This window comes from Hyperolius riggenbachi, chromosome 2 (assembly GCF_040937935.1).
Source record: "Hyperolius riggenbachi isolate aHypRig1 chromosome 2, aHypRig1.pri, whole genome shotgun sequence".
Lineage (NCBI taxonomy): Eukaryota > Metazoa > Chordata > Amphibia > Anura > Hyperoliidae > Hyperolius > Hyperolius riggenbachi.
Window position 1 is genome coordinate 205,185,725 of NC_090647.1, and position 21,341 is coordinate 205,207,065.

The following is a 21,341-nucleotide window of genomic DNA, read 5'->3' on the forward strand; positions in this document are numbered from 1 at the left end:
ACGCTACACCATCCCAGATGTTCATTGGTCATGTTACTTGGTTGGGGTCCTGGAGTGTTGCGTAGTCATTTCCAATCCAGGATTGATTCATTTTAATTTGAGTCAGACGGTCTGCATTTTCTGTGGAGAGGCGGATACGCCGATCTGTGACGATGCCTCCGGCAGCACTGAAACAGCATTCCGACATAACGCTGGCTGCCGGGCAAGCCAGCACCTCTATTGCGTACATTGCCAGTTCGTGCCAGGTGTCTAGCTTCGATACCCAATAGTTGAAGGGTGCTGATGGATTGTTCGACACAGCTGGTTTACACAACTGAGTTTAGGCATGATAAAGGGCTTTTCACCAGTGTGCTAACTGTTAGCACCGCTTTGTGAATCAAGCCCACAGAGTGGCAGTAAACAGAATGCTATATAGTGTGGCTGAGCGAGGTACACAGAGTGGCAGTAAACAGAATGCTATATAGTGTGGCTGAGCGAGCGGTGTACTACTATTCCCAGCAGACACAGAACAGTAAACAGAATGCTATATAGTGTGGCTGAGCGGTGTACCACTATTCCCAGCAGCGACACCCAGCACAATGCTATACAGTGGCAGGTGAGCGGTGTACCACTATTCCCAGCAGCGACACAGAGCACAATGCTATACAATGGCGGGTGAGCGGTGTACCACTATTCCCAGCAGCGACACAGAGCACAATGCTATACAGTGGCGGGTGAGCGGTGTACTACTATTCCCAGAAGACACAGAGTGGCAGTAAACAGAATGCTATATAGTGTGGCTGAGCGAGGTACACAGAGTGGCAGTAAACAGAATGCTATATAGTGTGGCTGAGCGAGCGGTGTACTACTATTCCCAGCAGACACAGAACAGTAAACAGAATTCTATATAGTGTGGCTGAGCGGTGTACCACTATTCCCAGCAGCGACACACAGCACAATGCTATACAGTGGCAGGTGAGCGGTGTACCACTATTCCCAGCAGCGACACAGAGCACAATGCTATACAATGGCGGGTGAGCGGTGTACCACTATTCCCAGCAGCGACACAGAGCACAATGCTATACAGTGGCGGGTGAGCGGTGTACCACTATTCCCAGCAGCGACACAGAGCACAATGCTATACAGTGGCGGGTGAGCGGTGTACTACTATTCCTAGAAGACACAGAGTGGCAGTAAACAGAATGCTATATAGTGTGGCTGAGCGAGGTACACAGAGTGGCAGTAAACAGAATGCTATATAGTGTGGCTGAGCGAGCGGTGTACTACTATTCCCAGCAGACACAGAACAGTAAACAGAATGCTATATAGTGTGGCTGAGCAAGGTACACAGAGTGGCAGTAAACAGAATGCTATATAGTGTGGCTGAGCGAGCGGTGTACTACTATTCCCAGCAGACACAGAACAGTAAACAGAATGCTATATAGTGTGGCTGAGCGAGCGGTGTACTACTATTCCCAGCAGACACAGAACAGTAAACAGAATGCTATATAGTGTGGCTGAGCGAGGTACACAGAGTGGCAGTAAACAGAATGCTATATAGTGTGGCTGAGCGAGCGGTGTACTACTATTCCCAGCAGACACAGAACAGTAAACAGAATGCTATATAATGTGGCTGAGCGAGGTACACAGAGTGGCAGTAAACAGAATGCTGAGCGAGCGGTGTACTACTATTCCCAGCAGCGACACAATGACTGGGGGGACCCTGGCTAGCGTGGCTGGAGCGCGAACTACCCTGCCTGCCTACCCAAAGCTAAACCCACAGACAAATGGCGGAAATATGACGTGGTTCGGGTATTTATTTACCCGAACCACGTGACAGTTCGGCCAATCAGAGCGCGTTCGGGTCCGAACCACGTGACCCGTTCGGCCAATCACAGCGCTAGCCGAACGTTCGGGGAACGTTCGGCCATGCGCTCTTAGTTCGGCCATGTGGCCGAATGGTTTGGCCGAACACCATCAGGTGTTCGGCCGAACTCGAACATCACCCGAACAGGGTGATGTTCTGCAGAACCCGAACAGTGGCGAACACTGTTCGCCCAACACTAGTGTTAGCTGATTCAGTTTGTTGCAGCACCAGCACTTTATATTTCATGTTATGCATGCATGAAACTTATATTCTTCTACTTTGGCTGCATACTGATATATTGACTACCTCTGTTGCAGTTAGCACTGAGCACTTTACTCGAAGGAAATCTTAAAGTGTATATTAATCTATTTTGTGTACTGGTGTATTTATACTTACCTGGGGCTTACTCCAACCCCATGAGGTGCTCCTTTGCTTACCTCTCCGGCCGCTTCGCTGTCTTGTAATATCCCCAACCCGGTAATCTGGCAAATCGCAGCTGTTTGTGCACTTCTGCATATCGCCAGCCGCGCAAGCACCCCCACTGTGCTCTTGTGCCTAGGAGTGTTCTGCGACTGTGCAGTATTACTGCGCAGATGCAGAATGCCCCCAGCTGTGGGAGCATGACGGGGTGTGTGTGCGGTTTAGCGTGGCCGACAGTAGAGTGTGGCCGGTCAGATTACCGTGGGGGATTATAAGACAACGGAGCCAGCAGAGAGGACAGGGATAGAGCCCACGCACCTCATGGGGCTGGGGGAAACCCCAGGTATATATAAATACACCACTACACCACATCTCCAGTTTCCTCTAAGTAAACCTAATGTGGTCAGAGTAATTTACCTAGGGCACCTTCTAGCCCCCTGTGGCCCCCTTCTGGTTCCTCTCTGGTATCCATTCCGCAGCTGTTCCCTCAGAAAGTTGCATGTGCCTCCTGAATTGCACTCCCGCAGCCAGGAGCATTCTGCACTTGCGCAGTTGGAAAAAATTGGTACTGCGCATGCGGTGAACATTCCCAGGTGTGGGAGTGCGATTAGGGAGGCGTGTCGCCGCGCATGGTCTCTCATCCTCTGCAGCGGCCTTGGGCTGAGCTGCGCCTGTGCTCCATGGCCCTCCTAAAGAGAAGTACTCACATGTCCCCGATCCAGTGGCAAATCTCTCTGCTTTCCTCATGCTGAGAATAACCATGGAGACTTTCCTGCAGCTCAGTGTCCGGGTACCATGAGTATTCCCAACGCAAGCACCTCCATGATGAGCGTTCTCTTCTCTCCCTTGCTCCTACCCCCTACTGCTTTTATTGATCACATCACTATGCGAAACCAGCACTAGGAGGAAGCAGGGAGAGGAGAACACTTATAATGAAGGCGTCCAGGAAGGTGAGGTGACTGCTGCTGCTCCCGTATTGGGGGGAGTGGGGGACCAAAGGAGCCATGGGGGGGAGCACAGGAACAAAGATGACACTGGGACAAGAGAGATACAGGGGGATCAGGTGACACAGTGGGGCAAAAGAGGAACAGGGGGGACAGATGACACAGGGACATGAGTTGAAACAGAGGGGGACAAAAGGGGCAGAGGGGGAACAGAGGTAAAACGAGGGGACTCAAGAGATGGGGACAAAAAAAGCACGGGTGACATGAGGGGAATCAGAGGTAACACAGGGAAACAGATTTAGCACAGGGGACAATAGAGACAGGGGGATCAGAGGTGGCAGAGGGGGAACATAGGTGACATGGGGAAAAAAGGAACAGAGGGACAAAAGAGACAGAGAGGAAGGAACAGAGGTAGCTGAGGGGGACAAAAAAGGCACAAGGGGAACTGGTGACACTGGAGGGGAACGGAAGAGGCACAGAAATAATGGTGTTCTTACTTAAGAATGGATTTAGATTATGAACAAACTTACCATCCCTATCTCGTTCATTAACAGGGGAATACCTGTATTTCGCTAGCCACTTTATAAGGCATGTCTTGCTAGTACTGAATATGACCTTTTTTTACCACCAGAACTGCCTTAAATCTTCATGGCATTGACATAATAGCGTCATGCAGTTTACGCCGCCCACATCATGCCATGGTCACACCCATTTGTTGTCACCGCACTGTGGTAACCCAGCCCCCACCGCTCAAGGACCTTTGGGTTGTGTTTTCCCCCCGGGCCAAAAGGTCCCAGTCCTCCCCTGACCTCGTCTGCCCCTCTTTTGGAAGCAAATACCTCTGTCCTTTTTTCCTTATGTGTCCCTCCTTTTGGGTCTGGTGTAGAAATCTGACAACATGTATGTATTCTCCACTAAGATTGTGTTTACGTGACACTAACATTACTTCCATCGTCTAAATTGGGTATCACTTGCCAACTGCAAATTAGAATATCTGGATAATAGTAATAAGCTACTTTATTTTAGTCTGGCCATATGCAAAGCAATATTATCCCTTCTGTTACTGGACATTTAACATTTAACAAAGTGAAAGTACAGCCGTGCAATTACAATAGTTCAAATCTGCTAATTAACCTAGCTGGGTATGACACTGAATTTTTATCAGTTTACACAATCTCTGAGCGAGGGAGGGAGAGGAGCTGAAGGTGCAGGAGTGAATCTGTAAGGAATCGAAAGAGATCATTTTACATTTTTCATAAGGGCTGGTACACACCATGCAGTTCTGACTCCAACTGAGAAAATGAGTGGACTGGCATATACAGTTTACTAATTGCCAATTTTCCAGCGACCGATCCCAAGCTCAGAATCTATCTTTCTCCATTGAAAGCAGATTGGAAGTTCTGTAAAACATTGATTCAACTACTGGGTATCATTGATTTTGTTTGCCCTTTTGCTTAATTTTTTATCATAAATAATATGAAAAAAATCACAAAAACGCTAGCTTGGCCATGCTATGAGTTATCACAGTTTAGTGAATCAAGCCCTATGTGTGAACACTGATAATATGGGTCCTGTGATATATGTAACTTCTCTATATGGGTCCAGTGATATATGTAGCTTCTGTATATGGGCCTGTGGTATATGCGTCCTGTGAGGATACTTTGTGACCAGACTGTCTGTACCCAGCAATATTTGGGGTTCTTTTGATTATGAAGGACACAAACATATTGCTCTAACCTTTATATGGAAAAGACCTTCAGAAAGGACATCCCTCCTTAAAGTGAATGGGAACCGCATTTAAAAAAAAATGAAGCAAATACTTACCTAAGGAGAGGGAAGGCCCTGAGTCGTATAGAGCCTTCCGTCTCCTCTCTCGGTGCCCTCTATCCTGTGCTGGCTCCCTCCGTTTCAATCCCCCACCGAAAGGGTATTTGGAAGTCTTTGGGAGCTGTGTCCTCCCAAAGACGTGCGGCTCCCTACTACACAGGCGTGAGCGTGCAAGAGAGCGTGCTTGTGGAGGCGCAGTACAGGGCCGCCCTTCTTCTGGAGCACTCGGGCTCCCTGAAGACTTCTGAAGCCTCCTTCAGCCGGGTAAAGCAGTATTTGACTAAATTAGTCAAATACTGCTACCGGGCGAGCCAGCACTGGAACAAGGGGACCAGAAGAGAAGGGGACCCAGAGCCTTATTTCTCCTTGGGTAAGTATTTGTCTCATCAGGAGAAATCCCCTTCTGTATTATCAAGCCCATATAGGGTAAGTGTGCAAAATCTAAGACTAGGTAAGTTTATACTGATTTATATCCACTATGTTCATATATAGTGTTGGGCCGAACAGTTCGCCTGGCGAACCTCTCTGGGCCTCTTACTACTTCCGGGTCGCAATGACCCGGAGTAGTACGCCTGCGCTGCCCGGCGGAGCGCTTCCTAGATCGCGCTCCTGTTGCCGGGCACTCTCTGCGCATGAGCGTGACATCACTCATGACGTCACGCACATGCGCAGAGAGTGCCCGGCAACGGGAGCGCGATCTAGGATGCGCTCCGCCGGGCAGCGCAGGCGTACTACTCCGGGTCATTGCGACCCGGAAGTAGTAAGAGGCCCATGGATTTAGAGATGTTCGCCGGCGAACGGTTCGCCACATCTCTATTCATATATGCACAGAGGGAGATTATATAAACTATGGGCAGCTAACATGGTGACAAAAATATGGTTTCACATGACTATATCTCTGATGTTCTTTTTTCTAGCACATGACTATTTTATAACAATAATGTTGTGAAGGGGACCACAAGTCCCCAGTAATCATATTTCTTGAGAGTCAACAGGACTGCCAGACAACTGGTATTGTTTAAAAGGAAAAAATATGGCAGCCACCATATCCCTCTCACTTCTGGTTACCTTTAAACTATGGGTTTTCGGACAGATTAAAGTGAACCTAAACCAAAGAAAAGAAAAACAGTTTCACTTACATGGGGCTTCTGCCAGCCCCCTGCAGCCGACTTGTGCACATGCCAGTCCTCAATGATCCTCCTTTACCCCACTGCGGATTAGTTTCATTTCTGCTGACTGACAGTCGGCAGGCCACTGCGCCTGCTCGGCGCTGGACGTTCGCATTGTCATTCGTACTCCTGCTGACGAGAGCGTACTGCACAGGTGCAGCAAGAGAAAACCTCTTACTGCTCCTGCCCAGTATGCTCTCGCCAACGGGATCGGGAATGAGGATGTGCGCGAACGGGCCACACAGGCATAGTGGCCTGCCGACTGTAAGTCAGCAGAAATGAAACGAAGCAACAACGGGGGAATGGAGGATCATTGAGGACTGGCTTGGGCACAGGTCGGCTGCAGGGGGCTGGCAGAAGCCCCAGGTAAGTGAAACTCTTTTTTTTTCTTTGGTTTAGGTTCACTTTAACCACTTGCCGACCGCCCCCAGCCGATGGGCGGCGGCAAAGACCGGTCCCAAACGACCGCAATACGCCCATCGGCGGGGGCGGCTGCGGGAGTGGCTATGCGGCGATCGCGTCATTCGTGACGCGATCAGCCGCCGGGGACTGGCTCCGCCCCCCGTTCGCCGTAACCCGCCGGCCGTTCGGAAGCGCCGGCGGGTTACTGGCATCCGGATCGCCGCTGCAACAGTGTATAATAGGCTTTGTAATGTATACAAAGCCTATTATACTGGCTGCCTCCTGCCCTGGTGGTCCCAGTGTCCGAGGGACCACCAGGGCAGGCTGCAGCCACCCTAGTCTGCACCCAAGCACACTGATTTCCCCCCCCCCTGCCCCCTGATCGCCCACAGCACCCCTCAGACCCCCCCCTGCCCACCCCCTAGACCACTGTTTGCACCCAGTCACCCTCCTAATCACCCATCAATCACTCCCTGTCACTATCTGTCAACGCTATTTTTTTTTAAGTCCCTAATCTGCCCCCTACTCCCTCCTGATCACCCCCCCACCCCTCAGATTCTTCCCAGACCCCCCCCAGACCCCCCCCCCCCCCGTGTACTGTATGCATCTATCCCCCCTGATCACCTGTCAATCACCTGTCAATCACCTGTCAATCACCTGTCAATCACCCGTCAATCACCCCCTGTCACTGCCACCCATCAATCAGCCCCTGATCTGCCCCTTGCGGGCAATCTGATCACCCCCCCACACCAATAGATCGCCCGCAGATCCGACATCAGATCACCTCCCAAATCCATTGTTTACATCTATTCTCTCCTCTAAACACCCACTAATTACCCATCAATCACCCCCTATCACCACCTGTCACTGTTACCCATCAGATTAGACCCTAATCTGCCCCTTGCGGGCACCCAATCACCTGCCCACACGCTCAATTGCCCTCAGACCCCCCCCTTATCAATTCGCCCGTGCAATATTTACATCTGTTCTCCCCTGTAATAACCCACTGATTACCTGTCAATCACCCATCAATCACCCCCTGTCACTGCCACCCATCAATCACCCCCTGTCACTGCCACCCATCAATCAGCCCCTAACCTGCCCCTTGCGGGCAATCTGATCACCCACCCACACCAATAGATCGCCCGCAGATCCGACATCAGATCACCTCCCAAATCCATTGTTTACATCTATTCTCTCCTCTAAACACCCACTAATTACCCATCAATCACCCCCTATCACCACCTGTCACTGTTACCCATCAGATTAGACCCTAATCTGCCCCTTGCGGGCACCCAATCACCTGCCCACACGCTCAGATTGCCCTCAGACCCCCCCCTTATCAATTCGCCCGTGCAATATTTACATCTGTTCTCCCCTGTAATAACCCACTGATTACCTGTCAATCACCCATCAATCACCCCCTGTCACTGCCACCCATCAATCACCCCCTGTCACTGCCACCCATCAATCAGCCCCTAACCTGCCCCTTGCGGGCAATCTGATCACCCACCCACACCAATAGATCGCCCGCAGATCCGACATCAGATCACCTCCCAAATCAATTGTTTACATCTATTCTCTCCTCTAAACACCCACTAATTACCCATCAATCACCCCCTATCACCACCTGTCACTGTTACCCATCAGATTAGACCCTAATCTGCCCCTTGCGGGCACCCAATCACCCGCCCACACGCTCAGATTGCCCTCAGACCCCCCCCCTTATCAATTTGCCCGTGCAATATTTACATCTGTTATTCCGGGTAATAACCCACTGATCACCTGTCAATCACCCATCAATCACCCCCTGTCACTGCCACCCATCAATCACCCCCTGTCACTGCCACCCATCAATCAGCCCCTAACCTGCCCCTTGCGGGCAATCTGATCACCCACCCACACCAATAGATCGCCCGCAGATCCGACATCAGATCACCTCCCAAATCCATTGTTTACATCTATTCTCTCCTCTAAACACCCACTAATTACCCATCAATCACCCCCTATCACCACCTGTCACTGTTACCCATCAGATTAGACCCTAATCTGCCCCTTGCGGGCACCCAATCACCCGCCCACACCTCAGAACGCCCTCAGACCCCAGCCCTGATCACCTCGCCAGTGCATTGCTTGCATCTATTTCCCCCCTCTAATCACACCTTGAGACACCCATCAATCACCTCCTGTCACCCCCTAGCACACCTACCCATCAGATCAGGCCCTAATTTGCCCCGTGTGGGCTCCTGATCACTCGGCCAAACCCTCAGATCCCCCTCAGACCCCCTTCCGATCACCTCCCCAGTGCATTGATTGCATCTATTTTCCCCTCTAACCGCCCCCTGAGACACCCATCAATCACCTCCTGTCACCCCCCTAGCACTCCTATCCATCAGATCAGGCCCAATACATCCTGTCATCTAAGAGGCCACCCTGCTTATGACCGATTCCACAAAATTTGCCCCCTCATAGACCACCTGTCATCAAAATTTGCAGATGCTTATACCCCTGAACAGTCATTTTGAGAAATTTGGTTTCCAGACTACTCACAGTTTTGGGCCCGTAAAATGCCAGGGCAGTATAGGAACCCCACAAGTGACCCCATTTTAGAAAGAAGACACCCCAAGGTATTCTGTTAGGTGTATGATGAGTTCATAGAATATTTTATTTTTTGTCAAAAGTTAGCGGAAATTGGATTGTTATTGTTTTTTTCACAAAGTGTCATTTTTCACTAACTTGTGAGAAAAAATAAAATCTTCTATGAACTCACCATACCCCTAACGGAATACCTTGGGGTGTCTTCTTTCTAAAATGGGGTCACTTGTGGGGTTCCTATACTGCCCTGGCATTTTAGGGGCCCTAAACCGTGAGGAGTAGTCTAGAAAACAAATGCCTCAAAATGACCTGTGAATAGGACGTTGGGCCCCTTAGCGCACCTAGGCTGCAAAAAAGTGTCACACATGTGGTATCGCCATACTCAGGAGAAGTAGTATAATGTGTTTTGTGGTGTATTTTTACACATACCCATGCTGGGTGGGAGAAATCTCTCTGTAAATGGACAATTGTGTGTAAAAAAAATCAAAAATGTGTCATTTACAGAGATATTTCTCCCACCCAGCATGGTTATATGTAAAAATACACCACAAAACACATTATACTACTTCTTCTGAGTACGGCGATACCACATGTGTGACACTTTTTTGCAGCCTAACTGTGCTAAGGGGCCCAAAGTCCAATGAGTACCTTTAGGATTTCACAGGTCATTTTGAGACATTTGGGTTCAAGACTACTCCTCACGGTTTAGGGCCCCTAAAATGCCAGGGCAGTATAGGAACCCCACAAGTGACCCCATTTTAGAAAGAAGACACCCCAAGGTATTCTTTTAGGTGTATGATGAGTTCATAGAAGATTTTATTTTTTGTCACAAGTTAGCGGAAATTGATATGTATTGTTTTTTTTTTCACAAAGTGTCATTTTCCGCTAACTTGTGACAAAAAAAAAATCTTCTATGAACTCACCATACTCCTAACAGAATACCTTGGGGTGTCTTCTTTCTAAAATGGGGTCACTTGTGGGGTTCCTATACTGCCCTGGCATTTTAGGGGCCCTAAACCGTGAGGAGTAGTCTAGAATCCAAATGCCTCAAAATGACCTGTGAATAGGACGTTAGGCCCCTTAGCGCACCTAGGTTGCAAAAAAGTGTCACACATGTGGTATCGCCGTACTCAGAAGAAGTAGTATAATGTGTTTTGGGGTGTATTTTTATACATACCCATGCTGGGTGGGAGAAATCTCTCTGTAAATGGACAATTGTGTGTAAAAAAAATCAAATAATTGTCATTTACAGAGATATTTCTCCCACCCAGCATGGGTATGTGTAAAAATACACCCCAAAACACATTATACTACTTCTCCTGAGTACGGCGGTACCACATGTGTGGCACTTTTTTGCACCCTAAGTGCGCTAAGGGGCCCAAAGTCCAATGAGTACCTTTAGGATTTCACAGGTCATTTTGCCACATTTGGTTTCAAGACTACTCCTCACGGTTTAGGGCCCCTAAAATGCCAGGGCAGTATAGGAACCCCACAAATGACTCCATTTTAGAAAGAAGACACCCCAAGGTATTCCGTTAGGAGAATGGCGAGTTCATAGAAGATTTTATTTTTTGTCACAAGTTAGCGGAAAATGACACTTTGTGAAAAAAAACAATTACAATCAATTTCCGCTAACTTGTGACAAAAAAAAAAAATCTTCTATGAACTCACCATACATCTAACGGAATACCTTGGGGTGTCTTCTTTCTAAAATGGGGTAATTTGTGGGGTTCCTATACTGTCCTGGCATTTTAGGGGCCCTAAACCGTGAGGAGTAGTCTTGAAACGAAATGTCTCAAAATGACCTGTGAAATCCTAAAGGTACTCATTGGACTTTGGGCCCCTTAGCGCAGTTAGGGTGCAAAAAAGTGCCACACATGTGGTATCGCCGTACTCAGGAGAAGTAGTATAATGTGTTTTGGGGTGTATTTTTCCACATACCCATGCTGAGTGGGAGAAATATCTCTATAAATAGACAATTGTGTGTAAAAAAAATAAAAAAATTGTCATTTACGGAGATATTTCTCCCACCCAGCATGTGTATGTGTAAAAATACACCCCAAAACACATTATACTACTTTTCCTGAGTACGGCAATACCACATGTGTGGCACTTTTTTGCGGCCTAACTGCGCTAAGGGGCCCAAAGTCCAATGAGCATCTTTAGGCTTTACAGGGGTGCTTACAATTAGGCACCCCCCAAATGCCAGGACAGTAAACACACCCCACAAATGACCCCATTCTGGAAAGTAGACACTTCAAGGTATTCAGAGAGGAGCATAGTGAGTCCGTGGCAGATTTCATTTTTTTTTGTCGCAAGTTAGAAGAAATGGAAACTTTTTTTTTTTTTTTTTTTTGTCACAAACTGTCATTTTCCGCTAACTTGTGACAAAAAATAAAATCTTCTATGAACTCACCATGCCTCTCACTGAATACTTTGGGATGTCTTCTTTCCAAAATGGGGTCATTTGGGGGGTATTTGTACTATCCTGGAATTTTAGCCCCTCATGAAACATGACAGGTGCGCAGAAAAGTCAGAGATGCTTGAAAATGGGAAAATTCACTTTTGGCACCATAGTTTGTAAACGCTATAACTTTTACCCAATCCAATAAATATACACTGAATGTTTTTTTTTTTATCAAAGACATGTAGCAGAATAACTTTCGCGCTCAAATGTATAGGAAATTTTACTTTATTTGAAAAATGTCAGCACAGAAAGTTAAAAAAGTCATTTTTTTGACAAAATTCATGTCTTTTTTGATGAATATAATAAAAAGTAAAACTCGCAGCAGCAATCAAATAGCATCAAAAGAAAGCTGTATTAGTGACAAGAAAAGGAGGTAAAATTCATTTAGGTGGTAGGTTGTATGACCGAGCAATAAACCGTGAAAGCTGCAGTGGTCTGAATGGAGAAAAAGGCTCTGGTCCTTAAGGGGCGAAAAGACTGTGGTCCCGAAGTGGCTAAGAGTTGAGCTTATTTTATAGAATTCTAACTTCTGGTTAGTACAATCATTTGTCCTAGTCTAGTCAGCACAACGTTGTTGCAGATGTACCTCCACTCTGGAAGCTAATGGAGAAAGAACAAGCACTGGAAACTGATTGTGCATAGACTGCTAAAGTCTATCAGGCCTTGAAACCAGGTTTGTGATTTTGGAGAGACTTGTTAATGTCTCCTTAAACCTTTAGTCATCCTGGAAGCCATCCAGCTCACTGATTATTCCACCAGAACTGAAATGAAACTTTATAGACAGAGTAAATGAAGAATTCATAAAGGTGTGATCTTTAAAAGGAGGCACTGATTGCTTCTCGCAAGTAATTGTCATTTAGAGAACCCAGAAGATCCAACCTTTACAAATCTGAACTTACAAGTATATTTTACATAATTATAGGATGGATTAATTATTCTCAAAAAGAGGGAGTAAATGGTAGTTGAACATTTAAAAATATTCAGCCATTGAAAGATCAGCATACAGCATGAAGGCTGGTATTCTGTAGCTGTGAATGTCTGATCAGAACAGCGGGTTTAAGTAGCAGGCAAAAATAGACTAATGAAAGAGTGCAGAATGTACATTCAATGTAACTTCTGATTGGTTGCTAGCAGTTAGTGTACCTTGTGTATTGTGATTGGCTGGATAGTGTAATGATTAAGGGCTCTGCCTCTGACACAAGAGACCTGGGTTAAAATCTTGGCTCTTCCTAGTCAGTAAAACCAGCACTAGAGATGGCCCGAACCTCCGATTTTCAGTTCACAAACCGGGTTTGCGAACTTCCAGTTTGGTTCGTGCGAACTTTCGCGAACCGCAATAGACTTCAATGGGGAGGCAAACTTTGAAAACTAGAAACATTTATGCTGTCCACAAAAGTGATGGAAAAGATGTGTCAAGGGGTCTAACACCTGGAGGGGGGCATGGCGACGTGAGATAAATGCCAAAATTCCAGAGGAAAAAATCTGAGTTTGACACAAAGCAGCGTTTTAAGGGCAGAAATCACATTGAATGCTAAATTGCAGGCCTAAAGTGCTTTAAAACATCTTGCATGTGTATACATCAATCAGGGAGTGTAATTAGTGTACTGCTTCACACTGACACACCAAACTCACTGTGTAACACACCGCAAACATATGTTTGCGTAGTGATGGCCTTGCTGGACTGGTGTGCACCATGGCCAGATTGCTCTTCCTCAGTGATATCAGGTAATGTCTGACTGCCTTATCAACTTTTAATGGTTCTTTCTCTACCATTGTTAAAGCTTACATTTATTTTTTTAAAATTACATTTTCTGCTGGCTGTTCAGTACCTGCAATGAGAATCTGTTATGGAGGGCAAGTCTGCCATTTTGAGTGACCACGGGTAATAGTCGGGGAATCAGGGTTCGATTCCGGTCCAGAGTGGGAGCCTGAGAACTGGCTACCACCACCACACATCCAAGTAAGGACCCATTTGCTGTATAAGTAATGTACCTGCTCTGACCATGCTTTGCAGACCAGGCATCTGTGGTCAGATGGACCCTTGACACAGCGCTGTGTGCCAGAGATGACACCACTTGCCTTTAACGAGAATCTGTTATGTAGGGCAAGTCTGCCATTCATTCAACTGTGTGAAACTTTTTATGGTACTTTCTCAGTAGCATGGTGACCACGGGTAATGGCCAGTGAATCCTGGTTCATTTCTGGTCCGGAGTGGGAGCCTAAGAAACGGCTACCACCACCACACATTATTATTATTATTATTTAGTATTTATATAGCGCCGACATATTACGCAGCGCTGTACAGTGTATGTATATATATATATATATATATATATATATATATATATATATATATATATATATATATATATATATATATATATATATATCTTGTCACTAACTGTCCCTCAAAGGAGCTCACAATCTAATCCCTACCATTGCCATATGTCTATATTATGTAGTGTAAGTACTGTAGTCTAGGGCCAATTTTAAGGGGAGCCAATTAACTTATCCATATGTTTTTGGAATGTGGGAGGAAACCAGAGTGCCCGGAGGAAACCCACGCAGACACGGAGAGAACATACAAACTCTTTGCACATAGTGCCCTGGCTGGGATTCGAACCGGGGACCCAGCGCTGCAAGGCGAGAGAGCTAACGCTACGCCACCATGCTGCCCCTTAACATATAACCTTTTTCTAGCCCCTAAGCCTAATCTCACCCCTTAAAGAGAACCTGTATCAAAAAAAAGGTTCCCACATCCAAGGAAGGCAGCAGGCACACTGTGGGCAAAGGAGCAGGAACGGCTACCACACATCCAAGGAAGGCAGCAGGCCCATGCACGTCCCGAGGTAGTGACCAAAAATAACAATACAGGAGGACTTTTGAGGCCTTGCTGTATATGAGATGAATCAACTTTAAATCCTTTAACGAGAATCTGTTATGGAGGGAAAGTGAAAGGTATGCACTGACTGCCAAGTATAATACAATGTGCAGTCAAAGATGCAGTGAAAGGTATGCAGTGACTGCAAACAGCTGTTTGTGCAGTGACGGCCGTGCTGGACTGGTGTGCACCATGACGAGAGTGCAGGTGATGGCGGTTTTCCAGCCCATATGGTCGCCGGGCTGAGGTAGCTGAATTACAGAACAGTGACTGTCCAGCTGACCAAATTTGGTCTGTCCACAATGAAGCAACGACCTTATTATTGTTAGTGTGCCCCCCCCCCCCCCCCAACACACTAATATAGCCATCAGTAATTGCTTCATTGTGATACGCAAGCCCCTTCACCGCGGCAAGGTAATGATCATGAAGGGGAATTGGCACATGTACATGCCTTTTGTTTTGTCATTGCAACTGCAGTGCAGCCAGAAACAATTAGGCAGGCATGCACATGCACCAGAAAAATTATTATAGCAGCTGCTGCTAGCAGCGGCCTTAAAAATTCAGGAATCCACCTGGAGTCCTGGGCCCTGTTGGTGGTGGCGGAGAAGGCAGCCAAGCGGCCTGTGGGCAGAGATGCTGTATGGGGAGCGACTTAGTCTTGGGGCAGGCAGTCACATGGCGTGCAGGCAGAGATGCTGTGTGTGGGGACTGACTTAGTCTTCGGGCAGGCCTGAGCGTGCTTTTCAGACCAGGCATCCATGATCAGATGGACCCTTGACCCAACTCTGTGTGCCAGAGATGTCACCGCTTGCCTTTGAACATCATGGTACAGTTTTGGTATCGCCTTTTTTGAGAACAAAATTGTGGCCTGGTATCTTCCACTGCAGTGTGTGGCTTTGCTTTTGTGTGCTGCTTTTCCTCATGTTGTCAACCCATTGCAGTTTGTGCTTTGTAATCATGTGCCTTTATAAGGTAGTTGTCCCTACGCGGGTCTTGGTTTTTCCACGGCTCAATTTTTGGTGGCAGAGAGTACAGATGGCATTGCTCTCATCTGAGGCAGACACACACAAAAAATTTCCACACCACTGAGCCCTGGGATGATGAAACTTTGGTGGTGGCGGCTGACTGAGTGTTAAGTGGGGTGCCAGAATCAGAGCAGGAGGAGTAAGATATGTCACGCTTCTGTGCGGAAGCTGAGAAAGATGAGGTGTTCTGTGTTAAGTAGTCAACTACGTCCTGACAATATTGGGGGTTGATGGCACGTGCCTTCTTCTGAACACTGTACTTTGGTTGAGGGCCGCACAAAATCATGACAGCGTGACCTCGAACAGACCTGCCAGGTGGCCTGCCTCTGCCTTTTGTTTTGTCCATATTGGGGGGGATAAAGTGAAAGGTATGCACTGACTTGACTAATACAATGTGCAGTCATACAGGTGCAGTTAACAGGTATGCACAGAGTGGTATATCACACTGCGTGCACTCACGTTGGTAGGTGGGTGCACTGTGAACAACAGGTAGGTATATGCAGTGATGGGTATTACAATGTGCACCTGTCACACACAGACAGGTACCGGACAGGCACAGTGACACTGCGTGGGCTCACGTAGGTAGGTGGGTGCACTGACTGAAGTGAACAACAGGCAGGTATATGCAGTGATGGGTATTACAATGTGCACCTGTCACACACACAGGTAGTCACTGAATGTGCTGGGCCTGGCTGGCAGTGACACACACAGTAGGAATTACCAAGGCTGTCTATGCATCACAAGTGTGTGGGACACACACACTTAAAAAAAAAATAGATCACAAGAACAAGATTAGCTCTCAAAAAAGCTGTTGAAGGGTGCTTTTTTTAGCAATAAGAATCAGCAAGGAGCAAGCTAAGAAGCCTACAAGAGCCTAACTAAGCTTTCCCTATGAGAGTCTGCAGCAGCTTTACCTTCGCTAATTAATGCAGGCACACGAGTGACTCCAAGTCTGACGCTGCCTGCCTTTTATAAGGGGGGGAGTGGCTCCAGGAGGGAGTGTAGCCTCATGATGCACTATGGGGGCGAACCGAACTTCCGGAAAAGTTCACGGTTCTCCGCGATCGCAAACTCCGGAAGTTCGCCGGCGAACCATTCGGGCCATGTCTAACCAGCACCTATTCAGTAAGGAGTTCTTGGGCAAGACGCTCTAACACTTCTACTGAGTACACTCTAGTGGTTGCCTCCCAAGCGCTTTGAGTCAGACAGGAGAAAAGAGCTATACAAATATAGGAATTATTACTTTAGATTAACAGTAACATAACAGTAACAACAGGAGGAACCTTTTTTTTAAAGAGTTTCCCTTACCTGGGGCTTCTGACGGTCCCCTGCAGACGACCTGTCCCGGCATGGGACAGGACGTCTGCAGGGGACCGTCAGAAGCCCCAGGTAAGGAAAACTCTTAAAAAAAAGGTTTCTCCTGTCCCCTGCCGCGGGTCACTCTCTTGTTTTTCGTCTAACTAGACGAACAACACTGCGCCTGCATGGCCGTGGCCATGCGCATCCTTGCTCCCGCACCTGCAGGTGCAGTACGAACTATCCTAGTACTGCACCTGCGCAGGACACTACCAGGGCGGGAGCGAGGCTGTTGTCTAGTTAGACAAAAAAGCAAGAAAGTGAGCCACGGTGAATGACAGAAGGATCTTTGAGGACTGGACATCTGAACGAAGGGACAGGACGTCTAAAAGGGTCGGTAAAAGCCCCAGGTAAGAAAAACTTTTTTTTTTAAAGCTTAAAGGGATACTGTAGGGGGGGTCGGGGGAAAATGAGTTGAAGTTACCCGGGGCTTCTAATGGTCCCCTTTAGACATCCTGTGCCCGCGCAGCCACTCCTCAATGTTCCGGCCCCGCCTCCGGTTCACTTCTGGAATTTCAGACTTTAAAGTCGGAAAACCACTGTGCCTGCGCAGCTGCATTCTCGCGCCCGCTGATGTCACCAGGAGTGTATTGCACAAGCCCAGTATGGTCTTTGGTCTGCGCAGTATGCTCCTGGTGCCATCAGCGGGATCGAGGACACGGCAATGCAGGCGCAGTGGTTTTCCGACTTTAAAATCAGAAATTCCAGAAGTGAACCGGAGGCGGGGCCGGAGCACCGGTGAGTGGCTGCGCGGGCATAGGATGTCTGCAGGGGACCATTAGAAACCCCGGGTAACTTCAACTCATTTTCCCCCGACCCCCCTACAGTATCCCTTTAACCTTCTGCCGCCCGCGTCACACCAGTAGGCGTGGCCGCGGCGGCAGCCCCAGGACCGCCTAACGCCAATTGGCGTAAAGTCCTGGGGCTCTGTTTTGCATGAGATCGCGCGCATGGTGCGCGCGCATCTCATGCTCGGAGGGCGGAGCTCCGCCCCGCCTTCAGTCTCCGAGCGGCTATTGCCGCTCGGGAGACTGTTAGACGGCGATCACGCCGTCTATTTACTAGGTGCAGCACTGCGATGAGCAGCAGCGCTGCACTGGGGACAGCCGTGTGACACGGTTGTCCCCATGGGGGACAAGAGAGCGATCGGCTCTCATAGGCAGAAGCCTATGACAGCCGATCGCCGTAATTGGCCGGCTGTGGGGTGGGAGGGAGAGAGGGAGGGAAGGGATTTAAAGGAAGAGGGTTTTTTTAAAAAAAAGTGACAACACAAATATTTATAAAAAAAAAAATAAACATGGGGGGAGCGATCAGACCCCACCAACAGAGAGCTCTGTTGGTGGGGAGAAAAGGGGGGGGGGAAATCACTTGTGTGCTGAGTTGTGCGGCCCTGCAGCTTGGCCTTAAAGCTGCAGTGGCCAATTTTGCTAAAAATGGCCTGGTCACTAGGGGGGTTTAGCCCTGCAGTCCTCAAGTGGTTAAAGAACACCTTTAAGACTTGTTAACCTTGGTATTCATTACAACTGTTAACCTTAAGGTGTAACTAATAGTTGGGTGCAACTATCCCACCCAACTATCTTCCAAACTTGGTCTGTGTGATGATAGTTGTGAGTGTAAACGTGTGACAAATGACTAAATGAGCGACTGATAACAGGCAGTTTGCCTGATCCAACAGGCAGTTCAACTCACATGACTGTTAGGCTGATATAGTGCAGTTGGCCATGTGTGTACAAGTCATTTGAACTACTTGTTTTGAATGCGACAATATCATGCAGTCCGTCATTCGCTTGCGTGCACAGTATGCAAATGAGTTGGTCGTTTAGTTGGTTGGTGCCCAGAAAATACAAGTTGTGCAATCGCTTGGTCATCCGGTCGATCATGTTGTCAGGTTGGTCATGTGGAAAAGTTGCTCATGTGTAGGAGACTTTACTCAGTGATGTTCAATGAGATGCAAATATAATACAAGTTGTATGCGGCTTGAAATTGGGAAAATCAAAATCAACAGGATACACATTTGACTGGCCCAGCAACAAGCTGCCCACAATTTGCATTACATTTTTATGAATCATTAGCATTTAATTTGTTGTCATAGCCTGCAATTATGGGCCCCATAGCAAAATTTGGGGCCCTCAGAACAAGGCACTCTTGAGTAACGCCACCTGCCCCTACCCTATAGACATTCCCATGAAATGTACACTGTGTATAGTACTTGGGCTAAGAGACAAAGTCAGAGGGTAGAGAAACAAAGCAAATTTAATAGTGAACATATCAAGTACAACCTGGGCCCCCTATGCTCTAGGGCCCCATAGCAGTTGCCAGTGGCATCGCTAGAGCCTTTGATCCGGGGCACCGGCCTGGAACCTATTGCCATGGTGCCCTGGATTGATTCAGTGGCAGGAAGGGGCACCGGGCGGAGCGGCGGGGGGGAGCGGGCAGTTACAAACTCACCACAGACACAGCCTCCAGCTCCTTCCGACTCCCTTTTCCGGCGTCCGTCGCCTTGGTTGCAGCGCCCCCTGTGATGACGCACAGGGCGCGCTGTTACCAATGCGAGCTACGCCAGAGGAGGAAGTCGGAAGGAGCTGGAGGCTGTGTCTGCGGTGATCGGAGGTAAGTTTGTAACGGCCTCCCCCCCCCCCCCCGCTGCTCTGCCCAGCTCCCCGCCTCCTTACTCCCGCCTCCTTGGGGGAAGCTACCTATCTAACCTAAACTGAGGGAAGCTGCCTAACTGATCTATACTGGGAGAAGCTGCCTATCTAACCTACACTGGGGGAAGCTGCCTATCTGATCTATACTGGGTGAAGCTGCCAATCTGATCTATACTGGGGACAGCTACCTATCTAACCTATACTGGGTGAAGCTGACTAATCTATACTGGGGGAAGCTGCCTATCTAATCTATACTGGGGGAAGCTGCCTATCTATCACCTTCAGTTCCATCACTGCGTTCCACCGCTCATGTCACTTCCTGCAATGCTGCCCACTGTTTTTCCGCAGTACAGTCGGCAGCATTGCAGAAAGTGACATGAGTGGTGGAATGCAATGCCTGGAACGAAAGAAGGAAGGTGCGTCATTGCTTCCCCGCTGGTCCGATCACTGCTGATTTGAATGCTGGGCAAATAGCTGGAGGGGAAGTGCGGGCGGTGGAGCACCAGGTGAGAGGGGGGTCTGACCCTCCTCCCCACCGCTGTGCCTGCTGCTCCCCCTTCCTGCCTGCTACCCCCTCCAGGCTACCTATACTGGGAGCAATGATACTACCTACAGTATGTGGGGGGAATCCTCACAAGTTTGTCTTGGGTGGCAAAAAGTCTAGAACCAGCCTTGGCAGTTACTATGGCTGCTATGACTATTGCTACTCCCCTGACTTAATTGCCCATCCCATGAAACCTTATGCCATTCTCCGTTTAACAAATGAGCAGCATCTGACTGTATACATGTATGATGCTGCCTGTGAAATATGTGTTTCATTTATGTCCTTTTTCACATGCATTTCTTGTTGCTCCTTTGTGCCTTTTATGCTTTTACCCTAGAAACAAAGTTGGACAGAAATGCACGTAGGATAAGGCTCTTCAGATTATACCTGTCAGCTTGGTACATCCCTCTGACTGTAATATTAGCCTCAAAGCTGTATATTTTCCCCAGAGATTTGTTATAGTTCTTCTAAGCTGTATTTGAAGAACATTTATTTTATCATGTCACAGAAATCTAAAATCTAGCTCGATCTGGCGTTAGCCTGGGAAAATGCCGACATACAGTAAAAAGCAAGCAAAGCATGAAACACTACGGACTGACTTCATTCATTAAACAGGTATTACATTTATACTAGGTAGACGAGTGAGGCTAAAACACATATAATGTTAGACAGATTGCTTCCCACATGAAACATTGGGAGTCCCACCAGTATATAAAAATGTGACAATTATGCTTACTTTGCTAAGATGTAGAAATTTATTGGGATAAACGTACATTATAAAGGCTAGGTAATGCCAAGTTACACAGACATAGCTCATTTTGGGCCAGGCTGGCTAGAGGAGACCAAAGCCTGTATTACTTGGCACAGCAGATACATCATGCATGGTATGTAAGCTTTAATAAATGAATCTTTTAAGAAGGAGTCATGTAAAATGTGACATTAAAATCCACTGGAGAGTCTTATTCCTTCACAGCAGAACTGGTAGGTCTCTATTAAAATAATGATCATTTTGTTAACAGATATGCCCAGGATTCCAAAGTCAATGTAATTCTAACTTTCCGTGCACAGATCTGTATTTTACTTCATGTAAAAAAGACCACCTTCTATTCAAATACCATTTGTTATCCCAGAAAAATAAGCATGGCTGAGCAAGGCTTAGAACAGTGTATTCCCAATCCTTACAGTGATTTATCATGAAAATATTTTATCACATTTAT